Source organism: Panthera pardus, unplaced genomic scaffold (assembly GCF_024362965.1).
Source record: "Panthera pardus isolate Hobbes unplaced genomic scaffold, ASM2436296v1 HiC_scaffold_11, whole genome shotgun sequence".
NCBI classification, from domain to species: domain Eukaryota; kingdom Metazoa; phylum Chordata; class Mammalia; order Carnivora; family Felidae; genus Panthera; species Panthera pardus.
The window spans coordinates 91,132,308-91,146,400 of record NW_026526666.1 but is presented as its reverse complement, the minus strand read 5'-3'; the positions used below and the strand labels follow the sequence as shown (position 1 = coordinate 91,146,400).

Sequence of the window (14,093 nt, the reverse complement as noted above, 5' to 3'; positions counted from 1 at the left end):
AGGAGGAGGAGGAGGAGGAGGAGGAGGAGGAGGAGGAGGACGACGACGTCGTGGTGGAGGAGGGAGAAGAGGAGGAGGAGGTGGTCGTCTAGGTCGTGGTGGTGGTGGAGGAGGGGGGGGAGCAGGGAGGAGGAGGAGGAGGAGGAGGGTGTAGTCCTCACAACAATCAGAAAAGCCTTCCCCGCAGGGCTGGTCCCAGGCACCAGCAAATTCGGCCTAATAAAGGGGGGCGGGGGGGGGGGGTGCGAGGAGGGAGAGGCGGGGGGGGGAGCGAGGAGGGAGAGGCGGGGGGGGGGGTGGGGGGGAGCGAGGAGGGGGAGGCGGAGGGGGGGGTGGGGGGGGAGCGAGGAGGGGGAGGCGGAGGGGAGGCGAGGAGGGGGAAGGGTCCCCCAGCTCTAAAAGGGAAGGGCTGCAGAGGCCGGGCCGAGCGGAGCTAGTTTTCACAGTACTGCAGAGGGTCCAGGGCCCCCCCCCCCCCCAAAGTGCTGCTGCCGCCGGGGCACCCCAAAAGCTCCGGCCCACCCGGCTGCGGGGACTCGGGCGGCAGCCCCTTCCCTGGCTGGACTGTGGCAGCCGGCAGGAGGGTCCCCGGGGAGCCACGGGCCCCCTGGGCTGTGGCGAGGAGCCGAAGGGCCGGCAGGAAGGTGAAAAGGATACTGTTGGGGCGCCTGGGTCTGGAGGGCCCTGATGTTCGGGTGAGGAGGGGGCCGCTACCGCCGCCGCCGCCGCCGCTGCCGCCGCCGCTGCTGCTGCCGCCGGGTGAGGAGGCGGTACCGCTGCTGCCGCCGCCGCCGCCGCTCCGGTGCCGGGTCCGGTTCCTGCTGCAGCCGCTGAGCCTGATTTCAGAGCCGGTTTCTGCGGTAAACTCATGGCAAAGCGAAGCCACCAACCCCCCCCAGAGCGGGACCGGGCGCGCCGGGGTGCAGGGGCCGGGGGCAGCGGGGGGGGCGGGATGGGGGCAGACCCGGGGAGGCGGCGGGAGCGGGGGGCCGGGGGGAGTCTGGGAGGAGGAGGAGGAGGGGGCCGGGGCCGGTCACACACGCCCGCCGCCGCCGCCGCCGCCGCCGCCGCCGGCAGCAGCAGCCGCCCCGCGGGCCAGCACCACCGGCTGCCGGTCTCCGTGACAACGCGACCCCAGGGGGGGGGGCCGGACCCGGCGGGGGCAGGAGGCGGAGAGACCGGACCTTTCACGGCAATATCCTCATGGGCCGGCGGCGGGGGGTCTTTATCCCCCTCCCCGGGGGAAGCGGCGCCCTTCTCGGTAGCGGGGCTCAGGCGATGCCGGCGGATTTTCTTCACTCAACGAGCAGAGCATCCAACATGGCGCTGCGGCCGCCTCCAGCAGTCCGGCAGGACGGCCGCTCGGAAAACTTCGGGCCTTTTCGGAGAGGCTCGGGAGGCCGAGGGTGGGAAGCGCCTTCGGCTCTTTCCGGAGACTGAGAGCGGTCGGGATTCTTCGGAGACGCTCGGGGGCGTCTTCGGCCGCCGTTCGGGAGAGCTCTGGGGCTGACTCGCGTCCTCGGGAAAGATCGGCGAGAGGGGCTTCCCAGGCTCGCCGCCGCGGGGGTGCGGGTTGGAGGCAGAGACCAAAGGCGAGGTCTGGTCCGCCAGAACCCTCCCCTGCCGCCCAGCCTCGAAGAACAATGGCAACGGCCCCTGGAGCCTGCGGTCCGCAGAGCCCTGCCCGCAGGGGCGGGAGGCAGCGAGGCGAGAAACCTCGGTTACAGTGGAAGGAACCGCTTAACCAGAGTGAAACCGCTGGAAAGGAACCCGCTGCGTGCATCTATTAGCATAATAAGTAGCACTCGCTGGCCTCTAATGCAGCTCGCGTCCATTGTGTCACTTCGCCCTAGTACACTCTGAGGGGTAAGCGGAATGAGGAGCCTCGCTTCCAGAGCACTTTGAGGCCGGGAGAGGAAAAGTGACTGGCCCAAGGTCACCCATCTGGGAAGGGGCAGAGCCAAGCCTGGATCTGAATTCCACCTTCCTCTGGAAGACCCTTGCTGACTCCCAAGTTGCCTGAGGACCTGATGCAACCCTCATCTAATCAGCAGCCTGGTCCGGGGGTTCTGTGGACGGATTTTTCCAAGGCCTGCCCCATGACTGGAGCGCCCCTCGACCAGCAGCAGCTCTGCAGTGGCCTATGCCACGGTGACACTTGTCCTTCTCTTCCTACAGGGCCGACCAAGACCGCCCACCCACACCCCGCACATGCCACCCCAAGGCAGGGGCCTTGTCCTCGGCACAGGTGATTGAGTGGAAAGGAATCTCAGGGATCAACGGAATGATCCCAGCAGTAATGGTTACCAGGCACAGAGCACTTCATATTCATTATCTCATACAGTCCTGTTAAATAGACAGCACCCATTTTACAGGTAAAGAAACCGAAGCTCAGAAAGGCTCAATACTGTCACACAACAGGAGAGCTGAGAAAATTGAGGCTCAAAACGGACAAGAGACTTTCCCAAAGTCACCTGGACAGGTGTAGTTGACAGAGTCCAAACTCGAATTTGGTTATGACTCCTGCTACACTGCTCCTGTTGCCCTCCTTTATTTTATCCCCCCAATTCACATAAAGCTCTACACATAGTGGGTGTTTAATTCCTGATAGTCCCTGCTAGCTCCAAATGCCTCATCCCCCATCTCCAGACTGGAAGACAGGAGTTACTTCATACACTGGAATCCTAAACCATTTGGATTTGTTATACCCGGTGATTTAGAATTGGATCTTCTGCTCTTCCCCAGGTATGACTGGCTCCAGGAAAAATTCCCATGTTGCTCATTTCACCCAGATTCTCCCTCCGTGTTCTGAGATCTCAGACTTCCTTCCCCAATCAAAACCTGTTCCCAGGAAAGAATTGGGCTTCTTCTTATTTACAGTAGATAACTGATAATTGCTTCGTTGCTATTCTCTAAACTAGTTTCATTTTCTAACTTAATCACAGCTATAAGCATCAGGTGATTGCTGTGTGCCTGATCTGTGCTAAGCACTTTGTGAGCATTATCTCTCTTAAAACCGGAAAGACCTTGGGCAAAATAATGTAAAAGTCTCTGATAAGATTCTGGCCCCAGGCAATGAGGTGAGCCTTACAGAGAACAAAGTAAAAAAAAGGTGGAGTGTTCTTTCATCCAAAAGCATGGCTCTACTCAGCACCTCCCCTCTCACACGGAGTGGCTAGTATTTATTGAACACCTACTATGTGCCCAGGATACAACTCTGCTACACATTTCACTTAGACTTTTACTCCCCTCAACAACTATATCAGGTGTTCTTCTATCCTGTTTACAAATGAAGAAAGTGAGGCTCAAAGACCGGTAAAAGCAACCTGTATAACTTTGAAGTAGAAAGGCTGGTATTCAGACCCAAGGCATCTGACTCCAGGTCTGGTATGCCACATTTCCTTCAACATAGCAACCTCCCCACTGTGGGAGACGTCGACACGCACAGCTGCTTTTGTGAACTTGCCTGCTAAGGGCCCTCCAAGGTTCCCCCTTTGTCTTCAGGATCCAGTCTAAATTGGAGATCCATCGTGACCTGGGCCCTGCCTCCATCCTGCCACTCACATCTGGAGTGGTCTACAGCAGACAAAGCCATTTTCCTTTTCCCGCCACCCCCCCACCCCCGCCCTGCACCAAGGCCTGTCTGCAGACAGCTCCTACTACCTATAACCCCAAACCACCCTCTTTCCTAGCCCATTGGCTCATTCCTGCTCCTCTTGGTTGGCTCAGGCCTCACCCCTTCCAGGCAGCCTTTTCTCACTGCCCAGACTGAGCAAGGCTCCCAAAGCAGTGGATGCTTAGTTCTCAGGACACTCTGTTAAGCAACTAAGCACAGCCATTGGAATCAAATTACCTGAGTTTGATTCTCAGGCCGGCCTTTTTTTTTTTTTTTTTAATGTTTATTTATTTTTGAGAGCAAGACAGAGTGCGAGCCAGGGAGGCACAGAGAGAGAGGGAGACACAGAATCCGAAGCAGGCTGCAGACTCTGAGCTGTCAGCACAGAGCCCAATGCAGGGCTCGAACCCAAGAGCTGTGAGATCATGACTGAGCCAAAGATCATGACTTAACCAACTGAGCCACCGAGGCGCCCCTCAGCCCTGCCTTTTATTAGCTGTATGACCTTGAAGAAATCACTTAACCTCTCCAGACCTCGGTTTTCTCATCTGTAAAACAGATTCTACCTCCTATTATGAGAAATAAGGCAACAAATACAAAGCACTTAGTCCAGTCCCTGGCTCATAATAATTGTTGGACATGTTTCTTAGTCATTTAAAATATCCTGCATATCTAGCACTCAATAAATAGGATGCGAAAGTTGCTGAAGGCTAGGATAATTGTGAATTATCAGAGGATTTCATGCTACCCTGGCATCCTGGGTATCCCAGAGCCCAGGCTAGGCCTCACTGTACAGAGAAAACAGGACAAAAATGTCCTGGAGCAGACACCGCTAGCCCACAAGAGGAGTGTTGTACCTTTGACTTCTGCTATTCCCAGAGCCCACCATGCTCCCTCTGTCACAGACCAGCATTCCACCCCCCAGAATAAATATATCTCTCCATCCTCGTTCAGAGAGCCAGCAGACAGGTGAAGATTTGGCTAATATATCTCATATGGCTGGGTGATGGAGTTTTGCTTATTTGTTATCATGTGGGGTCACTGCTATTTCTCTGAATGAAGATTGGGCTCAGGAGGGCCCCTTAACTTCTTAATTGAAAACTTTTGAAAACAGTGCTACAAGCTAGCGTTCTCTCCCCCTTTCATTTTTCCTCCTGGAGGGGACTGGCCTTTCAGCATGAAGACAAGCCATGTTATGCCAACAGAAGCCATCTTAGTAGACACAGAGGGGTTTATATATTATTTGCTGTTCGGCTCAACAACATGCAAACACCAAGGCCTGACAAGGGTAGAGCTGGGCATGAACCTTGGTGATCCAAGATCTAGACCCTAGTGAGTTAAGACCTAGAGATGGGAGACCAAGAAGGTTTAAAAACAAAAAGGGGGGCTCCTTGGTGGCTCAGTCAGGAGAGCATCTGAATTCAGCTTAGGTCATGGTCTCGTGGTTCATGAGTCCGAGCCCCACAGGGGGTTGGTGCTGTCAGCTCAGAGCCTGCTTCAGATCCTCTGTCCCCCTTTCTCTGCCCCCCCTCCCCTCTCTGTCTCTCTCAAGAATAAATAAACATTAAAAAAAATATTTTTAAAAAACATAGAAAAGGAGAATTGAAGGCTGAGGAAGGAGAGAATTGAGGGCACCCACGTGAAGTGGTCGTGGGTGGAAGGAGAGAAGTAAAGAAATAGTTTGCCCTATTCCCTGTACTGTAAACATGTTCATAATTGGTCATGAATGCTCTTCAGTGAATAGCTGTGCCAGAAGGTCCTTCAAAACATCACAGGGCCCGGTGGTAGGGTGCCATGTGAAGGTGGTGGTTCCTTGAGAAGGTTATAAACTTTAAGACCCATCTAGATTCTAAACTTACAGACTGGCTGTACTATCTTAAGCAAGTTTCCTAACTTCTCTGGGCCATTTGCAAAATGATGGGGGTGGGGGGACTCTAAAGAAGCAAGACTGAAAGGAGCTGCCAAGCATCACCAGAGCCTAGGGCCTCAGAAGCACCTCCACAAAGCTTAATTCCTTCCCTATTCCCTCCAGAGCAGGGTGCAGCTTCTCTAACTTGCTGCCATTCTCACTTCTGGAACCAAGTTGTCCTGCCCCTTTGCCCACAGTGTGTGGGATGGCTCTCCTTTGCTCAGCTACTGCTGGAAGTGATCACAGGCCTTGCCAGCTGCCAGGATACAAGAAGGAGCCAAAAGTATGATCACAGAGTGGTTAAGATGGTAAGCTTTATGTTATTTGTAGTTTACCATGATTTTTTTTTTCAAGTATTATAATAGAGTCTAGGCAGGACTGAAAATACCTTAGAGATTACCTTATCCAGTGTTCTGGTTTTAGGAATAGAGCCCAGAGATAGGAAAGGATTTTTTCAAGGTCACACAGCAAGTGAGCCACAGAACAGAGACTGAAACTCTGGCCTCTCTTCACTGCTAGGCCAAGGGGTTTGTCGCTGGTACCATTCTCCCATTAAGAAGTCTGCCACCAGGGCGCCTGGGTGGCTCAGTTGGTTGGGTGTCCGACTTCCACTCAGGTCATGATCTCATAGCTTGTGAATTCGAGCCACAGTCAGGCTCTGTGCTGACAGCTCAGAGCCTGGAGCCTGCTTCGGATCCTGTTTCCTTCTCTCTCTGCCCCTCCCCAACTCACTCTCTGTCTCTCAAAAGTGAATAAACATTTAAAAAAAAAAAAGAAGGGGCGCCTGGGTGGCTCAGTCGGTTAAGCCGCCGACTTCGGCCCAGGTCATGATCTCGCAGTCCGTGAGTTCAAGCCCCGCGTCGGGCTCTGTGCTGACAGCTCAGAGCCTGGAGCCTGTTTCAGATTCTGTGTCTCCCTCTCTCTGACCCTCCCCCATTCATGCTCTGTCTCTCTCTGTCTCAAAAATAAACGTTAAAAAAAAAAATTTTTTTTTTAAATAAAAAAATTTAAAAAAAAAGAAGTCTGCCTTTTCCCACTTCAAGCTTTGGCCATTCCTCTCCTGCCTGCCTCTGGAGCAGGAGAGCTTCAGGATTCATGTAACTGGCATTTTTTGAGTGACAATTATGTGCCAAGCCTCATGCTGGGATCCTAAGAGGAATATGATGCCACATCTAATGGGGAAGAGAGAGAGAGAGGTAACTAGACCTACCAGTTAAGTAATCCCCATAATTACTTACATTAAAAAAAATTGAGATTATGCCAGTTCTCTGCTCAGAGCATTGTCTTCTCTGCTTAGTTTGAGTGAAAGCAAAAATCTATCCAATGGCCTACAAGGCCCTACATGAGCTCTATCTCCCAACCCTCACCTTTACGTCTCTGAGCTTCTCTCCTATGCACTGGCCTTTTTGATGTACCTTTACACTGAGCACACTCTCACCTCAGGGCCTTTGCACTTCCTATTACCTGTTTTGGGGATAGCTGCACTGCACATTCCCTCACTTCCTTCATGTTTCTGCTCAAATGTCACCTTATCTGGGAGGGCTTCCCAGACATCCCATGTAAATTAGCAACCCACCCCCATCCCCAGCACTCCCCAGCCTGCTTGCATTTCCCTCATTACACCTGTCACCATCTGACTCGTGATCTTTACGTATTTATGAGTTCATGGTCTATCTCTCTGCATTAGAATGTTATCCCTAAAAGAGGAAGGATTTTGTCTGTTTTCTTCACTGGTATGTCTCTAGGTTATAGATTCGTGCCTGACACGTATTATGTGCTTGTGGTATCGTGATTCGTAATAAGAAATTTATATTTGCTCTTCTACTAAAACTCCCTAAGCAATTAGAATGGTAAAGGTATCTTTTGTTATATTAATGAGGTGCTTTTGGAAAGCCCTTTGGTCACCTAAGGATGGGGTGAGGGGAGCTGGTTGTCAGGGGAAGGAATCCTGTGATCAGAGTTGAAATTTCAGCCCCGCCCCAGAATCTGAGAAGGGGAGGAGAGCTGGAGATAGAGTTAAGTGCCCAATGGTCAATGATTTAATCAGTCCTGCCTATGTAATGGAGCCTCCATAATAAGAACTCCAAAGGATGGGGTCCACAGAGCTTCTAGGCTGGTGAGTATGTGGACAGTGGACTTCTGGAGAGGGCATGGCTGATCCAGACCCTTTCCCCATACCTTGACCTGTACGTCTCTTCCCCCTGGCTGTTCCCAAGTTATATCCTTTCATAATAAACGGGTAATCTACTGAGTAAAATTCTCAGAGTTCTGTGAGCCACTCTAGCAAATTAAACCCCAGGAAGGGATCGTGGGAACCTCGGCTCTCTAGCTGGTAGGTCACAAGCACAGGTGCCAACCTCGACTTGCAACCAGCGTGTGAAAGGAGGAGAGCAGGGCAGTCCTATAGGACTGAGCCCTCAACCTGTGGGATCTGATGCCATCTCCAGGTAGATCGTGTCTAAGTTGAGTTAAATTGTAGAACACCCAGATGCTGTCTGAGAATTGCTCGGTGGTGTTGAGCACTCAGTAAGTGTTGGTGGCCTGGACACAAAACAATGACTGCTCTGGGTACACAGGTTGTGAGAAGGGGGACAGAGTGGAAACAATAGAACGCAGTTCTGTCTCCTCAGCACTTCCATTCTCTGACCTAACTTGGCCAAAATTAGGACTGTCCTTCAACTTGAATATCACTCACAAGTGCTTTGAATTAAATCAAACTTGTTACATCTGGGTGTGTCCATCATCACCAAGATACTGCTTTTCTCTTTGCTGGTCAGTTTTGGGGGTTATTTTTAACTTTGTTTTTTTAGTAATCTCTATACCCAACATGGGGCTTGAACCCATGACCCTGAGGTCAAGAGTCCCATGCTCTTCTGACTGAGCCAGCCAGCCGCCCCGCATTTTTTTTTTATTATGGTAAGATATAAGCAACATAAAATTCACCACTTCAGCCATTTTTAAGCGTAGGATTAAGCGGCATGAGGTGGCATTCACGTTGTGCAACCCCCATCGCTGTCCAACTTCAGAACTTCTGCAACACCCCACCGGAAACTCTGTTCTCCTTAAACAGTAACTTCCTGTTCTCCTCCTCCCTGGCAACCACGTTCTACTCTGTCTCTGTGAATTTGACTCCTCGAGGGACCTCGTATAAACGGAATCACACGACACTTGCCCCTTTGTGTCTGGCGCATTTCACTTCACTTGATGTTTTGAAGGTTCATCCATCCTTGGGGCTCCTGGGTGGCTCAGTCAGTTAAGCACTCAACTGTCAATTTCAGCTCAGGTCACAATCCCATGGTTCATGAGTCCGAGCCCCATGTCAGGCTCTGCACTGACAGCACGGAGCCTGCTTGGGATTCTCTCACTCCCTCTCTCTCTCTGCCCCTCCCCTGGTTGCACACTCTCTATCTCACTTTCTCTCTCTCAAAATAAATAAACATTAAAAAAAAAATTAAGGTTCGGGGCACCTGGGTGGCTCAGTCGGTTGGGCATCCGACTTTGGCTCAGTTCATGATCTCATGGTTCCTGAGTTCAAGCCCTGCATCGGGCTCTGTGCTGACAGCTCAGAGCCTGGAGCCTGCTTCGGATTCTGTGTCTCCCTCTTTCTCTGTTATTCCCCTGCTTGCTCTCTCTCTCTCTCTCTCTCTCTCTCTCAAAAATAAATAAAGATTAAAAAAAATTTTTTAAAGGTTCATCCATCCTGCAGCATGTATCAGAACATAATTCCTTTTTATGGCTGAATGATATTCCATTACATAGATGTATCACATTTTTGTTTGTCCATACATAGATCAGTGGACATTTGAGAATGGGTATGCAAGTTATCTGTTCAAGTTACTGCTTTCAGTTTTTTGGGGTATGTCCCTGGAGGTGGAATTGCTGGATCATGTGGTAATTCTGTTTCACTTTTTTGAGGAACTTCCATACTGCTCTCCACAGTGGCTGCACCATCATACATTCCTACCAGCAACGCACAAGAGTTCCAACTTGTCCACATCCTCATCGGCACTTGCCTTCTTTCCTTCCTTCATTTCTTTCTTCTTTTCGTCTTTCTTTCCTTCCTTCTTTCCTCCCTCCCTTCCTTCCTTCCTTCCTTCCTTCCTTCCTTCCTTCCTTCCTTCCTTTTCTTTTGTTCTGGCTAATAGCCATCCTAAGGGATATGAAGAGGTATCTTGTGGTTTTGACTTGCATTTCCCTAATGATATTGAGCATCTTTTCACATGGTTGTTGACCATTTGATACCCTCTTTATGGAAATGTCTATTCAAGTGCTTTCCCCATTTTTCAAGTAAAAAAACATTTTTTTTAATGTTTTATTTATTTTTTAGAGAGAGTGTAAGCCGGAGCAGGGGAGGGACAAAGAGAGGGGGACAGAGGGTCCGAAGTGGGCTCTGCGCTGACAGCAGCAAGCCTGATGCAGGGCCTGAACTCACAAACCGGGAGATCATGACCTAGTTGAAGTTGGATGCTCAGCTGACTGAGCCACCCAGGCGCCCCTGATTTTTTTTTTTTAAAGCAGTCTCCATTCCCAACATGGGGCTTGAACTCACACTCCTGAGATCAAGACGTGTGCTCCACCAACTGAGCCAGCTAGGTGCTCCCTGTTTATTTATTGTTGAGGTGTAGAAGTTCTTTCCTCTCTTCCACCTTTTTTATTTTTTATTTTAAAAAATTTCTTTATGTTTATTCATTTTTGAAAGACAGAGACAGAGCACAAGCAGGGGTGGGGCAGAGAGAGAGGGGGAACACAGAATCCAAAGCAGGCTCCAGGCTCTGAGCTGTCAGCACAGAGCCCAATGCGGGGCTTGAACCCACAAACAGTGAGATCGTGACCTGAGCCGAAGTGGGACACTTAACCGACTGAGCCACCCAGGCGCCCCCCTCTTCCACTTTTAACTGTGTGTTTTTGAGCAAGTCACATAACTGTGCCACAGTTTCCTCAACTATAAAAACAATTTTTTTAACCTATCCATTCCTACCTCCTAGAGCTGTTGTGAGCATGTAAGTGACCTAGCAAGCAGAAACCAACCACTAGCATGTCTGGCTGCCAAAACCAGCAACTAATATCCACTGAGAGCTCACAGTGAGCCAGGCGCTGGGCAGAGCTCTTTATATGTATTAACTCATTTCATCCTCCTAACACTGGTAGAGTGCTGAGTACCGATATTGCCTGCAATTATAGGAGGTGAACCATAACAGGGGCTCCTTCCTCCCTTGTCTCACCAACCACCCAGCATGTTCAGGAGGTGCCTGCTCGGTCTGGGGCAAGGCAGTCTTGACCTCTCTGATGCCAGGCCTTCTTAGAACCCCCTACACCAAATCTACTGAGCTCCACCTGCACTGCCACCGGGCCTGGCCCAGGGAGAGGTCTCTAATACCCGCCTAGCCGGCTTCCAGCCCTCCCTAAACCAAGGGACTTCTTCACACAATCACCCGCATATCCCATCTTGAATCTGGAAACCATATCCTTCTACCCTGGGTGGCCCAGCCTTCCCCAGGCTCTTGTCAAGCCGAATGCTATTTAATCATCCTGCCAAGTTTGCTGCCTTGGGAAAACCCTGGGCTCTGTTTTCCCCCTATCCAATGATTGGAAGAGGAAGCTGGATTTCCAGATGCCCACAGCTGGCACCACGCACCAAACTGGCTCCGATCATCTCCATGGGAGCCAGCCTGCTAGCCTGGCCTGAGCTGCTGGCAGTACAGACAACTGGAAAGAGGCTGAGGCACATTGCTGTGCTCTGCCTTTCCCACTGGCGTGAGAATGAAAATAGCAATTTAGAATTAATTCTGCAGATGGGCATTTTTTTTCAGTTTCCCGAACTTGGCAATCATGCTCCCCGCCCCCCCCCCCATTACACGCCTTTTCTTCCACTTAAATAGAGTAGTTGAGGAAGATGCACGCTTTTGCCCCCTGTGCAGGCTAAGTGGCTATCGGCTAGAGTCCCAGCCACTAGGTTCCTGACTCGGATAGCTGCCGTACCGCACCTGGCTCCTACCAATATCTGCGCCCTCAGTTCTTGCCCCTTCCCCATGGACATGCACCCTGAACAGCCATGCACTCTCATGTTGCTGAATCTTTCCATACATTGTTCCTGCCACGTGGAAGATCTCCTGCTCCTGGATTGCCTAGCAGGCTCCTTTTTATCCTTCAAAACCCAGCTCGAGTATCATTTTACGGGACACAACTTTCTCGATTCTCCTCCTGCTCCCCCCACGCAGATTTCACTGCTCCCTGGCTTCTGCTCCTTTTGTGCTGGGACATTATTTTCTTGTGATTCTATCACACTGTATTCATAAGGGGCTTGTGTAGCCTTGTACCTAGCATGGAGTAAGTAGTCAATAAATATTAATTTTTTTAATGTATTTTTGAGAGAGTGAGAGTGAGAGAGAGCATGAGGGGTGGAGGGGCAGAGAGTTGGGGGGGTGGGGTGGGCAAAGGATCCAAAATGGGTTCCACGCTGACAGCAGTGCACCTGATGTGGGGTTCAAACTCACGAACGGTGAGATCATGACCTGAGCCAAAGCTGGATGCTCTACCAACTGAGCCACCCAGGTGCCCCTAAACATTAATTTATCTCTTCTATGAAGATGTAAATGGCTGGGGGATAAGTATCACATCTGAACATAAGGCAAATAGAAACTTCTTTCATCTCATGGCATAGCATGGCCAGCTTTCAGCACTAAGTTATATCCTCGGTCTTCTTGAGCCAAAGTGTCAGGAAGGTTCCTTTAAATAAATGTAAAACATCCACAACGACCCAGACCAACAGCCCCTGCTACTCACACCCATAGCGCCATTTACTTCTCACACCTCTACTTACTTGTCTCGTGGGTGTTCCTGGCTAGAGAGTAAGCTCCCAATGGCAGCGACCATGACTTTCACACTCATTGCTATATGCCAGGACCCAGACAGAGTCTGGCATAGAGGAGGCATTCCATAGACGGCAGAGGGATGGAGGGGTTGATTGAGTTACTGAGTGTAACCTTACTCTGGTAGACTTGGGGGAGCACTATTTGGGTAGGTTGGAGTCCTCCACCATATAAGGGTTTCTGGAGTGGTCTTCCCTACTCATAGAAAAACAGCTAAAGGGGCACCTGGGTGGCACAGTCGGTTAAGCGTCCGACTTCAGCCAGGTCACGATCTCGCAGTCCATGAGTTCGAGCCCCGCGTCAGGCTCTGGGCTGATGGCTCGGAGCCTGGAGCCTGTTTCCGATTCTGTGTCTCCCTCTCTCTCTGCCCCTCCCCCCGTTCATGCTCTGTCTCTCTCTGTCCCAAAAATAAATAAAAAATGTTGAAAAAAAAAATTAAAAAAAAAAAAAAGAAAAACAGCTAAACACCATAAGTGAGAAATGTGGGAGAAGGCCACCCAGGTCAGTGCTTTCTATCTGTGCAGCATAGGGCTTTGGTCTTGGAAAACAGTTGCCTTGGCTCAAAACTGGTTCTGAGACAGTTAAATCACTTGGCCCTCTTGGACCTTGATTTCTCTCCTCTGTATGGGGATTACAATAGTTCCAATGTCCCAGCAGGCTGTGAGGTGGAAAGACCTAGAGCAGTACTGAACACAGGAGATCATCAGTAAATAGGGTCCTTTTCCCTATAGCTCTTTGGGGAGGGGAGAGGCCACGCGGCTCAGTCGTAGAACGGCACACATGTAGGACTCACAGGCCAGAAAAGCACAGCAGTGAAGAGCTCAAGCTCTGGAGCCAGGTTGCCTGGGTTCACATCTCACCTCATTAACTCCGCCACCTTGTGTGAGACTTCCAGTCTCTGAGTACCTCGTCTTTTATCTGCGATAATAGTAATGATAATGTAGCATCTATCCCAAAGGACCTCATAATGAGTAAGTGAAAGAGTGCCTAGTGCGCACTAAGCCCGCAGGAAACCAAAACATGAGCCAGCTTTTGTATTCAAGGTGAACGTACCCTTTCGGCCATTCTCTGAACTGCCATTCCCGACCCAGAAGGGAGGGGAACCGGCTGCGGAAAGTTTGGCATGGCAGAGGGGGTAAAAGCCCAGCTCAGGGGTCAGGCCCAGCCTGGGTTTGAATCTCAGATTTGCCACTCTCTAGCTAGGCCATTTTTCCTCTCCCATGCCAGTCTCCTGCTAGGAACCACCATGTCTATCCCACCAGGTGGACTCCAGGATTCCAGGAAGTAACATACTCAAAGCACCCAGGATGGGGGCCGGGCCCAGAGAAGCTGCTGGTGAATAGTGAGTCCCTTACCCTCCCTCCAGCTGGCGCTCTGCCCCTCCCAGCGCTGGCACCGCCTGCCAAATCCAAAAGTGGCCCTGCAGCTGTCGTTCTGAAAACACATTCCCTGGCTACTTTTGTCTTATCATCCAAGTCTTCCCCAAAGCCTTAAACATTCCCACATCAAGGGTTTAAGAAGACAAAAAAGCCCAAGCGGACCTATCCACGCCGCTAGTTGGCAAATGTCCCAGAGGATCTTGCTCTGCCAGTCACTGAGCTTGACATTCAGTTCCCTCAGTCAAATTCGCTCACATCCGACAAGATCAATGAGAAAAATAGGCAGCAATGATCAAAAGGGCCGACAAAAGCTCTTGGGG

General features: G+C 50.9%; 1 protein-coding gene across 7 annotated transcripts in view; it reads right to left on the bottom strand.

Annotated features, from left to right (window-relative positions):
• The window catches only part of EIF4G3 (eukaryotic translation initiation factor 4 gamma 3), a 314,444-nt gene extending 313,145 nt beyond the window's left edge, over positions 1 to 1,299 (bottom strand). For 4 of the 7 annotated variants that reach the window (XM_053898871.1, XM_053898863.1, XM_053898875.1 and 1 more), the window contains exon 1: positions 658 to 809. The gene's annotated coding sequence lies outside the window, so the exon portion shown is untranslated. Of the gene's footprint in view, positions 1 to 657; positions 837 to 1,184 lie in introns of those variants that run through there. The other 3 variants (XM_053898880.1, XM_053898879.1, XM_053898881.1) reach the window with 3 other exon arrangements.
• Between the last annotated feature and the right edge of the window lie 12,794 nt (positions 1,300 to 14,093).